Raw genomic sequence first — 12,102 nt, forward strand, 5'->3', positions numbered from 1 at the left:
CACAGCGCTGGGGTCATGAGTTCAATTCCCAACCATGGCCTTATCTGTGAGGAGTTTGTATGTTCTCCCCGTGTTTGTGTGGGTTTCCTCTGGGTGCTCCGGTTTCCTCCCACATTCCAGAAACATACTGGTAGGTTAATTGGCTGCTAACAAACTTGGCCCTAGTCTCTCTCTCTCTGTCTGTGTGTATCTATGTTAGGGAATTTAGACTGTAAGCTCCTATGGGGCAGGAACTGATGTGAGCGAGTTCTCTGTACAGTGCTGCGGAATTAGTGACGCTATATAAATAAATGGTGATGATGATGATAGATATAAGAATGGACTTGACAGTAAAGCTATGGTGAATTAAAGAAGGTGGGCAGTTTTGCCTATTGTCGGTTATGTTCAAGAGGCCTTATACATGTGCAGCAAACACGTGGATTTATTCCAAATTCCGGGTTTATAAATACACATGAAGACCGTGCAAATAGATTAATGCACAGAGAAACCTGCGTTCTACATTTCATTAGTCATAACGTGGGAATATTTACCTGTTATATAACTAATGCATATTTTACAATTAGTAATATTAACCTTTATTTGTATAGTGCCAACATACCATAGTATGTGCTTTACAGAGAGTGCTTAATCTCCTACATCAGTCCCTGCTACTGTGGAACACAGGAGAACATACAAACTCCGCACCGATAGCTCCCTAGCTGGAATAGAATCCACTGTCACAGCATTGAGAGGTAAGAATGAAAACCATTTAAAAACATTTTTCCTCAGAACACACGTGGGAACGGGTTCAAACCTCTCGGTGGCAACGTGAAAACACTCACGAGAAGCCCAAGTATCACTCAATAGTCCTTACTAATTCACACATCTGTCGAACGCAATGCAGCCAATATATGACTAATGTAACAATGGCTTATGGAGGTTGAAGTCCCGTCAACCAACCTACTTGTGTGTGTGTGGACTGGGACAAAAGCCCCCCTTGTTCTATAGTGGCCTTGGAACCCTTCCGGTAGAAAAGTTTCCACTGCAGTTTATAAATGGTGTTAGTCTCAGCCGGGATGATAATACATTGTATTTTGACCCTGAAAGGGAATTGAAATGCATCTAGCACTAAAGTGGAATGTAATATATGAGCTCCAAGCAGTATACTGATGCTTAATAGTGATTGCGTTTGCTGCAAACAGAATAAATGGTTAAAAATATGGACGCAGGAGGGATGTTAGTATATGTGACGTATGCCTGGCGTATATGAAGCACGTATCTTAAGATATTCGCCACTTTGCATACTGTCACAATTGCTGCTTTTTTAATTAATGCAAATTGCACCTGTGATACGGGGGCACGATTTCGACCAGCTCTGCATCAGTCCCTACACTGCTATATATATCCATATGCATCCATCCCACAACTAGTAATGCTTCTTTAACATAAATCACTGTGTAGGACTATAAGCAGAGTCTCGTTATTCATCATTTTTCCCTAGTTTGTTTCTTCAGGCTGCTATTAATGAGGTACCATTTTGCATAGTGTCATGGACCTACTATGGCAACCACAGTCACATAGCACACGATGTAATTAGCACAGAGGGCTTTGGAACATCCATCTAAGCACTATCTGTTGTGTGTAATGTAACATCCTCCTCCCCTCTGCCTTCACATGTCATGCGGAGAGGGGTGAGCCTGTGTACGACTGGCAGTCATACTTTGTGCCCTCCGGAGAGATTTTGAAAAGGAGATAATGATTCGTAGGAGGACAGCTAAGAAAAATGACTATAAGTTGCATATTTAGAGAGCTACTTTCTATTTTAAGAAAAAATATTAAAAGTTCTATGTGGGATGCTGCTTTAAGCGATGGTTGATAGCCAAATTCTTATCGGTGTGTCGGAACCTAAAAAAAACCCAAACGTTTTGACACTGTCCTTTCATATGAAAAGGGATGAGTCGATACTTACTGTACACTCTCCCTTCTCTAAATGATGATCCCTACTTAGACAGGTGTCAGTGTCATGATTGTGAGCACTGGGGCGGATGTCAGTGTCATAGATGGCTCATAACCAATGATTTGGCATTCTGCTCTATCGCACTAAATATCCCCTCTCCTTTTCAAGGTCCTGCTGCTGATCCCTGTCCGGAACAGGGATTAGTGTCTCAATAAGAAAGGGTGTCCAGTTACTTTAACGAAATGCAAAACTGTTGCACCCTACAATCATTGTAGGAATCTCTTATGACTTGGGAGGCGTTAAGGAATCATTTAAAAGGTACCTGTCGCTTACATACAGCAGAAGTAGCCATTCTATTGGCTGAATCAATATTTATTAGAATGTATCCTAGGAACCAGTACCTCATTAATATTTGTTTATCCAGTACCAAAATGATGTCACTGGTTCCTACAGAATCGATAGGATGCATTCCTAGAAATATTGCTTTAGCCCATAAAAAGGTTGCTTACATGGCATATAGGTGACTAATAATTTTTGGTGGGGGGCATTGTTTATTTAGTCACTAGGGGGTATATTTACTAAACGGCTGGTTTGAAAAAGTGTAGATGTTGCCTATAGCAACCAATCAGATTCTAGCTATCATTTATTTAGTGCATTCTACAAAATGAAAGCTAGCATCTGATTGGTTGCTATAGGCAACATCTCCACTTCTTCAAACCCGCAGTTAAGTAAATCTAGCCCTAAATGCTTTCCGGGACTGTAATAGGGATGAATAAGAAATGTTTCAGTTTGCCTCATAAAACATGGAAATGTATGAAGAATTACAGGGAGTCAGCCAGGCCCTGCCCAAGCTCCCTTGTGACTGCAATTTATTTTATATCTTATGTCAAGGACAGGCGTGCAGCACAGGCTGTGATCTATTGTGTCTGTAAACACCGCAATCAACCTCTTACTAGTCTACAGCCAAGGCTGGTAAAACATCACAGGATCATCACTTAGGATAGGAGTCTTGTCACTCAACGGCAGATAAGCAAACACTATATACTTTACACTCAATATAACCATTTCTTGTTTAAAGAACAGTACAATAAACGTTTTAAATTATATTATAGCAATATATTGGATGGGTGAGCTAGTTTCTATCTTCCTTTGAACATAAAAAGAGCCATTTGTGTCAAGGTAGACCTATTACCTAGACAGAGCTGAGGCGGCCATTTTGTGTACTGAACCAACATTCAGTATCCATGACCTCGTGACTCAGCGTTGTCACTAGTTGCTAGTGAACTGAGGGGCTAAACATTGACACGGCTCACAAAATTGCCGCCGTCACTCTCTGTGTAGGTGTCCGGTTCATTTTAAGAAACCTATAGGATCATTTTTTTTACCCTTTTTAATTAAAATACAAATTAAAAGCGGGAAAATTTGATTTAATCGTGCACTAGGGCGGTATTCTGATATGAGCAGTGTCATGTTCATGTTACTAGCAGGTAAATGATCTGACAGGGAGATGTGCTAGTAAGAAACAAAAATAAATAAATATATATATATATATATGGAAATGATTCGGTGAAACCCATATCGAGGGATCGGATGACAAATGATTCAGGAGACATGTCACTGACGGTAAGTGACACCCACGCCGTGTGACTCTGACTTTCTCACACAGTGATCTACACGAACATTCACACGACTTGCTGGAACTCACTCGGAGAGATTTTATGACTTTGTCCACAAGCAGTGACATAGGATATATCTGGTCCAACCGGGAATAAATCTTCCTTATAAATAAGCAACACTCATGAAGCTTGTGTGCTTGATGCAGCCATATCTCATGCTCTCCTATACAGGTATCAAGTTGATTGCAACTCAGCATATACTGGGACAGCGGCCTGTTGAGGTGCTTAGGATGCGAGCGAAAGGGTTTGAGCATTATCAGAGGATGCTGAAGTCTCACACAGGATGTGGTCGTGTGACGGTTATATAGTATCTGCATTAACGCTTGTCTGAACATTGTAGGCCACGTGCGTGCAAGCTGCCACATAGCTTTAAGCCAAACCAAAAGACTTAAGAGGTGGGGGGGTTGGTTAAAAATATACTATATGGTTCTTCACCTCTCAGTGTACAATGTGAACCTTATATAATACGATATTGATAATTAGCACCGCAAAAAATAGGGCTGCAAAATGTCCAATGTATATAATACAATGGTTGAGTATGAAGGTATGGATTATTGATAATAATGATTTCATGAGGGAAACACCTAATGGGCAGCAAGGTGGCTCAGTGGTTAGCACTTCTGCCTCACAGCACTGGGGTCATGAGTTCAATTCCCAACCATGGCCTTATCTGTGTGGAGTTTGTATGTTCTCCCCGTGTTTGTGTGGGTTTCCTCCGGGTGCTCTGGTTTCCTCCCACACTCCAAAAAACATACTGGTAGGTTAATTGGCTGCTAACAAATTGACCCTAATCTGTGTGTGTGTATGTTAGGGAATTTAGACTGTAAGCCCCAATGGGGCAGGGACTGATGTGAGTGAGTTCTCTGAACAGCGCTGCAGAATAAGTGGCGCTATATAAATAGATGATGATGATGATGAATATTTGACTTTTATTATGGAGCAACGTAAGTATGTTCTGCGATATGGTATCTATACAACGGTGACGCGCTGCCTTGACAAGAAAAATAATTAATAAAAAATTAAATGGGGGTAGGTCGGTGGGTGTACACATTTTCGATTTATATAAGAATAGGACTTCAGGTGCCAATATGACGAGTGACATCCACCCTAGAATGTCACTTTCCACTGTAGCATAAGCCAAATCCTTGATAACCAACACAATTGAGAGTAATTAGTGCTTAATCCATGAATTACAGGTCAATAAATGACAGGTTGTACAAATGAATGACATCCACTGAATGGCAGGCAGTCACAGTTTACTGACTGAACACAATTACCAGGGACACCTCTGCTGGTCCGCTTGTGAATCTATTCTTAAACAGTGTACTGATAATTTTTGCAACTACCTCCCAATTGACACCTGGTAAATGTTTTGGTTTTTTTTACACCAGAACGTGGAGTAGGACAAGTGCCTTAATAACATTAGATGTCTTAAAAGCAAATCCTACATAAATGTCAAAACCATTGTGCTGTGGGTCACATAGATAAATAGTGACACTGTCCTTTTCAATTAATTAAAATTCTGGGTGCATCCAACGTCATACACGCAGAAAGTCAACATAGCAAATTAATTCACTATTATGTTCATTAATGTTCCCTAGTATGGAAAAGTTTTGTTAACTTTAAAGGATAAATCATAGAAATAGCAGCACACTGGGTGAAAATAGAGAGTAATTATAGCATACTGACAAGTAGATGTGCAAAATAGAGGTAAAAAATATACACATTAGTGACACAGTGATCCAGGTACAGTCAATATTTAGTGTACATATAAATAAACATCACTATACAGTTACATACCAATTATACAGTGATACTGTGTGTGCCAGACAGGCAGTATAGGGAGTGGTGAATGGCGATTGTTTCAGGAAAATTGTTATTGGTATGTTATTATTTTTATTCTGCGAATACATATACTATATACCCAATAGTGAGCACAGCATGTACAGGTACAGACTATATACCCATTAGTGACTCCGCTGTGTACAGGTACAGACTATATACCCATTAGTGACTCCGCTGTGTACAGGAACACACTATATACCCAATAGTGACCACAGCATGCACAGGAACACACTATATACCCATTAGTGACTCCACTGTGTACAGGAACAGACTATATACCCATTAGTGACTCCGCTGTGTACAGGAACACACTATATACCCATTAGTGACTCCGCTGTGTACAGGTACAGACTATATACCCATTAGTGACTCCACTGTGTACAGGAACACACTATATACCCATTAGTGACTCCTCTGTGTACAGGAACACACTATATACCCATTAGTAACTCCACTGTGTACAGGTACAGACTATATACCCATTAGTGACTCCACTGTGTACAGGAACACACTATATACCCATTAGTGACTCCGCTGTGTACAGGTACAGACTATATACCCATTAGTGACTCCACTGTGTACAGGAACACACTATATACCCATTAGTGACTCCTCTGTGTACAGGAACACACTATATACCCATTAGTGACTCCGCTGTGTACAGGTACAGACTATATACCCATTAGTGACTCCTCTGTGTACAGGAACTAACTATATACCCATTAGTGACTCCACTGTGTACAGAAACAGACTATATACCCATTAGTGACTCCGCTGTGTACAGGAACAGACTATATACCCATTAGTGACTCCTCTGTGTACAGGAACTAACTATATACCCATTAGTGACTCCACTGTGTACAGGAACAGACTATATACCCATTAGTGACTCCGCTGTGTACAGGAACAGACTATATACCCATTAGTGACTCCGCTGTGTACAGGAACAGACTATATACCCATTAGTGACTCCGTTGTGTACAGGAACAGACTATATACCCATTAGTGACTCCGCTGTGTACAGGAACAGACTATATACCCATTAGTGACTCCGCTGTGTACAGGTACAGACTATATACCCATTAGTGACTCCTCTGTGTACAGGTACAGACTATATACCCATTAGTGACTCCACTGTGTACAGGAACACACTATATACCCATTAGTGACTCCACTGTGTACAGGAACACACTATATACCCATTAGTGACTCCGCTGTGTACAGGTACAGACTATATACCCATTAGTGACTCCACTGTGTACAGGAACACACTATATACCCATTAGTGACTCCTCTGTGTACAGGAACACACTATATACCCATTAGTGACTCCGCTGTGTACAGGTACAGACTATATACCCATTAGTGACTCCTCTGTGTACAGGAACTAACTATATACCCATTAGTGACTCCACTGTGTACAGAAACAGACTATATACCCATTAGTGACTCCGCTGTGTACAGGAACACACTATATACCCATTAGTGACTCCTCTGTGTACAGGAACTAACTATATACCCATTAGTGACTCCGCTGTGTACAGGAACAGACTATATACCCATTAGTGACTCCGCTGTGTACAGGAACAGACTATATACCCATTAGTGACTCCGCTGTGTACAGGAACAGACTATATACCCATTAGTGACTCCGCTGTGTACAGGAACAGACTATATACCCATTAGTGACTCCGCTGTGTACAGGAACAGACTATATACCCATTAGTGACTCCGCTGTGTACAGGTACAGACTATATACCCATTAGTGACTCCACTGTGTACAGGTACAGACTATATACCCATTAGTGACTCCACTGTGTACAGGAACACACTATATACCCATTAGTGACTCCGCTGTGTACAGGTACAGACTATATACCCATTAGTGACTCCGCTGTGTACAGGAACAGACTAAATACCCATTAGTGACTCCACTGTTTACAGGAACAGACTATATACCCATTAGTGACTCCGCTGTGTACAGGAACAGACTATATACCCATTAGTGACTCCTCTGTGTACAGGAACTAACTATATACCCATTAGTGACTCCGCTGTGTACAGGTACAGACTATATACCCATTAGTGACTCCGCTGTGTACAGGAACAGACTATATACCCATTAGTGACTCCGCTGTGTACAGGAACAGACTATATACCCATTAGTGACTCCGCTGTGTACAGGAACACACTATATACCCAATAGTGACTCCAGTGTGTACAGGAACACACTATATACCCAATAGTGACCACAGCATGCACAGGAACACACTATATACCCATTAGTGACTCCACTGTGTACAGGAACAGACTATATACCCATTAGTGACTCCACTGTGTACAGGAACAGACTATATACCCATTAGTGACTCCACTGTGTACAGGAACACACTATATACCCATTAGTGACTCCACTGTGTACAGGAACACACTATATACCCATTAGTGACTCCGCTGTGTACAGGTACAGACTATATACCCATTAGTGACTCCACTGTGTACAGGAACACACTATATACCCATTAGTGACTCCTCTGTGTACAGGAACACACTATATACCCATTAGTGACTCCACTGTGTACAGGTACAGACTATATACCCATTAGTGACTCCACTGTGTACAGGAACACACTATATACCCATTAGTGACTCCGCTGTGTACAGGTACAGACTATATACCCATTAGTGACTCCACTGTGTACAGGAACACACTATATACCCATTAGTGACTCCTCTGTGTACAGGAACACACTATATACCCATTAGTGACTCCGCTGTGTACAGGTACAGACTATATACCTATTAGTGACTCCTCTGTGTACAGGAACTAACTATATACCCATTAGTGACTCCACTGTGTACAGAAACAGACTATATACCCATTAGTGACTCCGCTGTGTACAGGAACACACTATATACCCATTAGTGACTCCTCTGTGTACAGGAAATAACTATATACCCATTAGTGACTCCACTGTGTACAGAAACAGACTATATACCCATTAGTGACTCCGCTGTGTACAGGAACAGACTATATACCCATTAGTGACTCCCCTGTGTACAGGAACAGACTATATACCCATTAGTGACTCCGCTGTGTACAGGAACAGACTATATACCCATTAGTGACTCCGCTGTGTACAGGAACAGACTATATACCCATTAGTGACTCCGCTGTGTACAGGAACAGACTATATACCCATTAGTGACTCCGCTGTGTACAGGAACAGACTAAATACCCATTAGTGACTCCACTGTGTACAGGAACAGACTATATACCCATTAGTGACTCCGCTGTGTACAGGTACAGACTATATACCCATTAGTGACTCCGCTGTGTACAGGAACAGACTAAATACCCATTAGTGACTCCACTGTTTACAGGAACAGACTATATACCCATTAGTGACTCCGCTGTGTACAGGAACAGACTATATACCCATTAGTGACTCCTCTGTGTACAGGAACTAACTATATACCCATTAGTGACTCCACTGTGTACAGAAACAGACTATATACCCATTAGTGACTCCGCTGTGTACAGGAACACACTATATACCCATTAGTGACTCCTCTGTGTACAGGAAATAACTATATACCCATTAGTGACTCCACTGTGTACAGGAACAGACTATATACCCATTAGTGACTCCGCTGTGTACAGGAACAGACTATATACCCATTAGTGACTCCGCTGTGTACAGGAACAGACTATATACCCATTAGTGACTCCCCTGTGTACAGGAACAGACTATATACCCATTAGTGACTCCGCTGTGTACAGGAACAGACTATATACCCATTAGTGACTCCGCTGTGTACAGGAACAGACTATATACCCATTAGTGACTCCGCTGTGTACAGGAACAGACTATATACCCATTAGTGACTCCGCTGTGTACAGGAACAGACTAAATACCCATTAGTGACTCCACTGTGTACAGGAACAGACTATATACCCATTAGTGACTCCACTGTGTACAGGAACACACTATATACCCAATAGTGACCACAGCATGCACAGGTACAGACTATATACCCATTAGTGACTCCACTGTGTACAGGTACAGACTATATACCCATTAGTGACTCCACTGTGTACAGGAACACACTATATACCCATTAGTGACTCCGCTGTGTACAGGTACAGACTATATACCCATTAGTGACTCCCCTGTGTACAGGTACATACTATATACCCAATAGTGACCACAGCATGCACAGGAACACACTATATACCCATTAGTGACTCCACTGTGTACAGGAACTAACTATATACCCATTAGTGACTCCACTGTGTACAGGTACAGACTATATACCCATTAGTGACTCCGCTGTGTACAGGAACAGACTAAATACCCATTAGTGACTCCACTGTGTACAGGAACAGACTATATACCCATTAGTGACTCCGCTGTGTACAGGAACAGACTATATACCCATTAGTGACTCCTCTGTGTACAGGAACTAACTATATACCCATTAGTGACTCCGCTGTGTACAGGAACAGACTATATACCCATTAGTGACTCCGCTGTGTACAGGAACAGACTATATACCCATTAGTGACTCCGCTGTGTACAGGAACAGGCTATATACCCATTAGTGACTCCGCTGTGTACATGAACAGACTATATACCCATTAGTGACTCCGCTATGTACAGGAACAAACTATATACCCATTAGTGACTCCTCTGTGTACAGGAACTAACTATATACCCATTAGTGACTCCTCTGTGTACAGGAACTAACTATATACCCATTAGTGACTCCGCTGTGTACAGGTACAGACTATATATCCATTAGTGACTCCCCTGTGTACAGGAACAGACTATATACCCATTAGTGAATCCGCTGTGTACAGGTACAGACTGTATACCAATTAGTGACTCCGCTGTGTACAGGAACGTACTATATACCCATTAGTGACTCCACTGTGTACAGGAACAGACTATATACCGATTAGTGACTCCGCTGTGTACAGGAACGTACTATATACCCATTAGTGACTCCGCTGTGTACAGGAACAGGCTATATACCCATTAGTGACTCCGCTATGTACAGGAACAAACTATATACCCATTAGTGACTCCTCTGTGTACAGGAACTAACTATATACCCATTAGTGACTCCGCTGTGTACAGGTACAGACTATATACCCATTAGTGACTCCACTGTGTACAGGAACAGACTATATACCCATTAGTACTCCGCTGTGTACAGGAACAGACTATATACCCATTAGTGACTCCGCTGTGTACAGGTACATACTATATACCCATTAGTGACTCCGCTATGTACAGGAACAAACTATATACCCATTAGTGACTCCTCTGTGTACAGGAACTAACTATATACCCATTAGTGACTCCGCTGTGTACAGGTACAGACTATATACCCATTAGTGACTCCACTGTGTACAGGAACAGACTATATACCCATTAGTGACTCCGATGTGTACAGGAACAGACTATATACCCATTAGTGACTCCTCTGTGTACAGGAACTAACTATATACCCATTAGTGACTCCGCTGTGTACAGGTACAGACTATATACCCATTAGTGACTCCACTGTGTACAGGAACAGACTATATACCCATTAGTACTCCGCTGTGTACAGGAACAGACTATATACCCATTAGTGACTCCGCTGTGTACAGGTACATACTATATACCCATTAGTGACTCTGCCGTGTACAGGAACAGACTATATACCCATTAGTGACTCCGATGTGTACAGGAACAGACTATATACCCATTAGTGACTCCGCTGTGTACAGGAACAGACTATATACCCATTAGTGACTCCCCTGTGTACAGGAACAGACTATATACCCATTAGTGACTGCCCTGTGTACAGGTACAGACTATATACCCATTAGTGACTCCGCTGTGTACAGGTACAGACTATATACCCATTAGTGACTCCTCTGTGTACAGGAACAGACTATATACCCATTAGTGACTCCGCTGTGTACAGGAAGGGACTATATACCCATTAGTGACTCCGCTGTGTACAGGTACAGACTATATACCCATTTGTAGGACTATGTACCTGAACCTTGCAGCTAGTGCACAGACTTGTCCTATATACCTACCAGTGAGTCCACCTGCAGTAAATATACCCTACAGCCCACCCACCAGTAACTGCACAGTCCAGGTGAATGCCTGTCCCAGGTATTTAGTGCATTGCACCTCTAGATTGCAATGACCCCAGCATGGTACCTCTCAGTGACCACTGACAGAGCTGCACATACCTGGTGCTGTCACCGGCTCTTCTTATCTCCCTTCCAGCCGCCTTCTGACCGCAGACCTCACAGTCTCCTTACGCTATTGACGTTAGGAGCGCCACGGCGCCATCCACTATCACTGGGTAGAGCGACCGATTTACGCAAGTTACGTAACTGCCGCCAACTGTTCACCTTCCAGAATGCCAATTCTACACTGAAATTCTAGTTACAGTGACGCATCCACAGAATGCCACGCAGTGATTGGCGGGACGCACAGATTTGCGACACACTATTGGCTGGTAACAAGAGGCACCGATTTGATTGGCCAGAGATTGAGACGTGAGTCCTGTGATTGGAGGATACATCAATTGAATAGCTGAGGCTGTGTTTTGGGCTCAGATACAGCATGACGT

The 12,102-nt window shown here is 42.2% G+C and overlaps 1 protein-coding gene across 2 annotated transcripts in view; it reads right to left on the bottom strand.

Moving 5' to 3' along the window:
• The window catches only part of EEIG1 (estrogen-induced osteoclastogenesis regulator 1), a 50,869-nt gene extending 39,054 nt beyond the window's left edge, over positions 1–11,815 (bottom strand). The window contains exon 1 of one of the 2 annotated variants that reach the window (XM_075185174.1): positions 11,717–11,815. The gene's annotated coding sequence lies outside the window, so the exon portion shown is untranslated. The remainder of the gene's footprint in view (positions 1–11,716) is intronic. The other variant, XM_075185176.1, reaches the window with a different exon arrangement.
• Between the last annotated feature and the right edge of the window lie 287 nt (positions 11,816–12,102).

The sequence above is a fragment of the Mixophyes fleayi genome, chromosome 9 (genome assembly GCF_038048845.1).
Source record: "Mixophyes fleayi isolate aMixFle1 chromosome 9, aMixFle1.hap1, whole genome shotgun sequence".
In the NCBI taxonomy this organism is placed as follows: Eukaryota; Metazoa; Chordata; class Amphibia; order Anura; family Limnodynastidae; genus Mixophyes; species Mixophyes fleayi.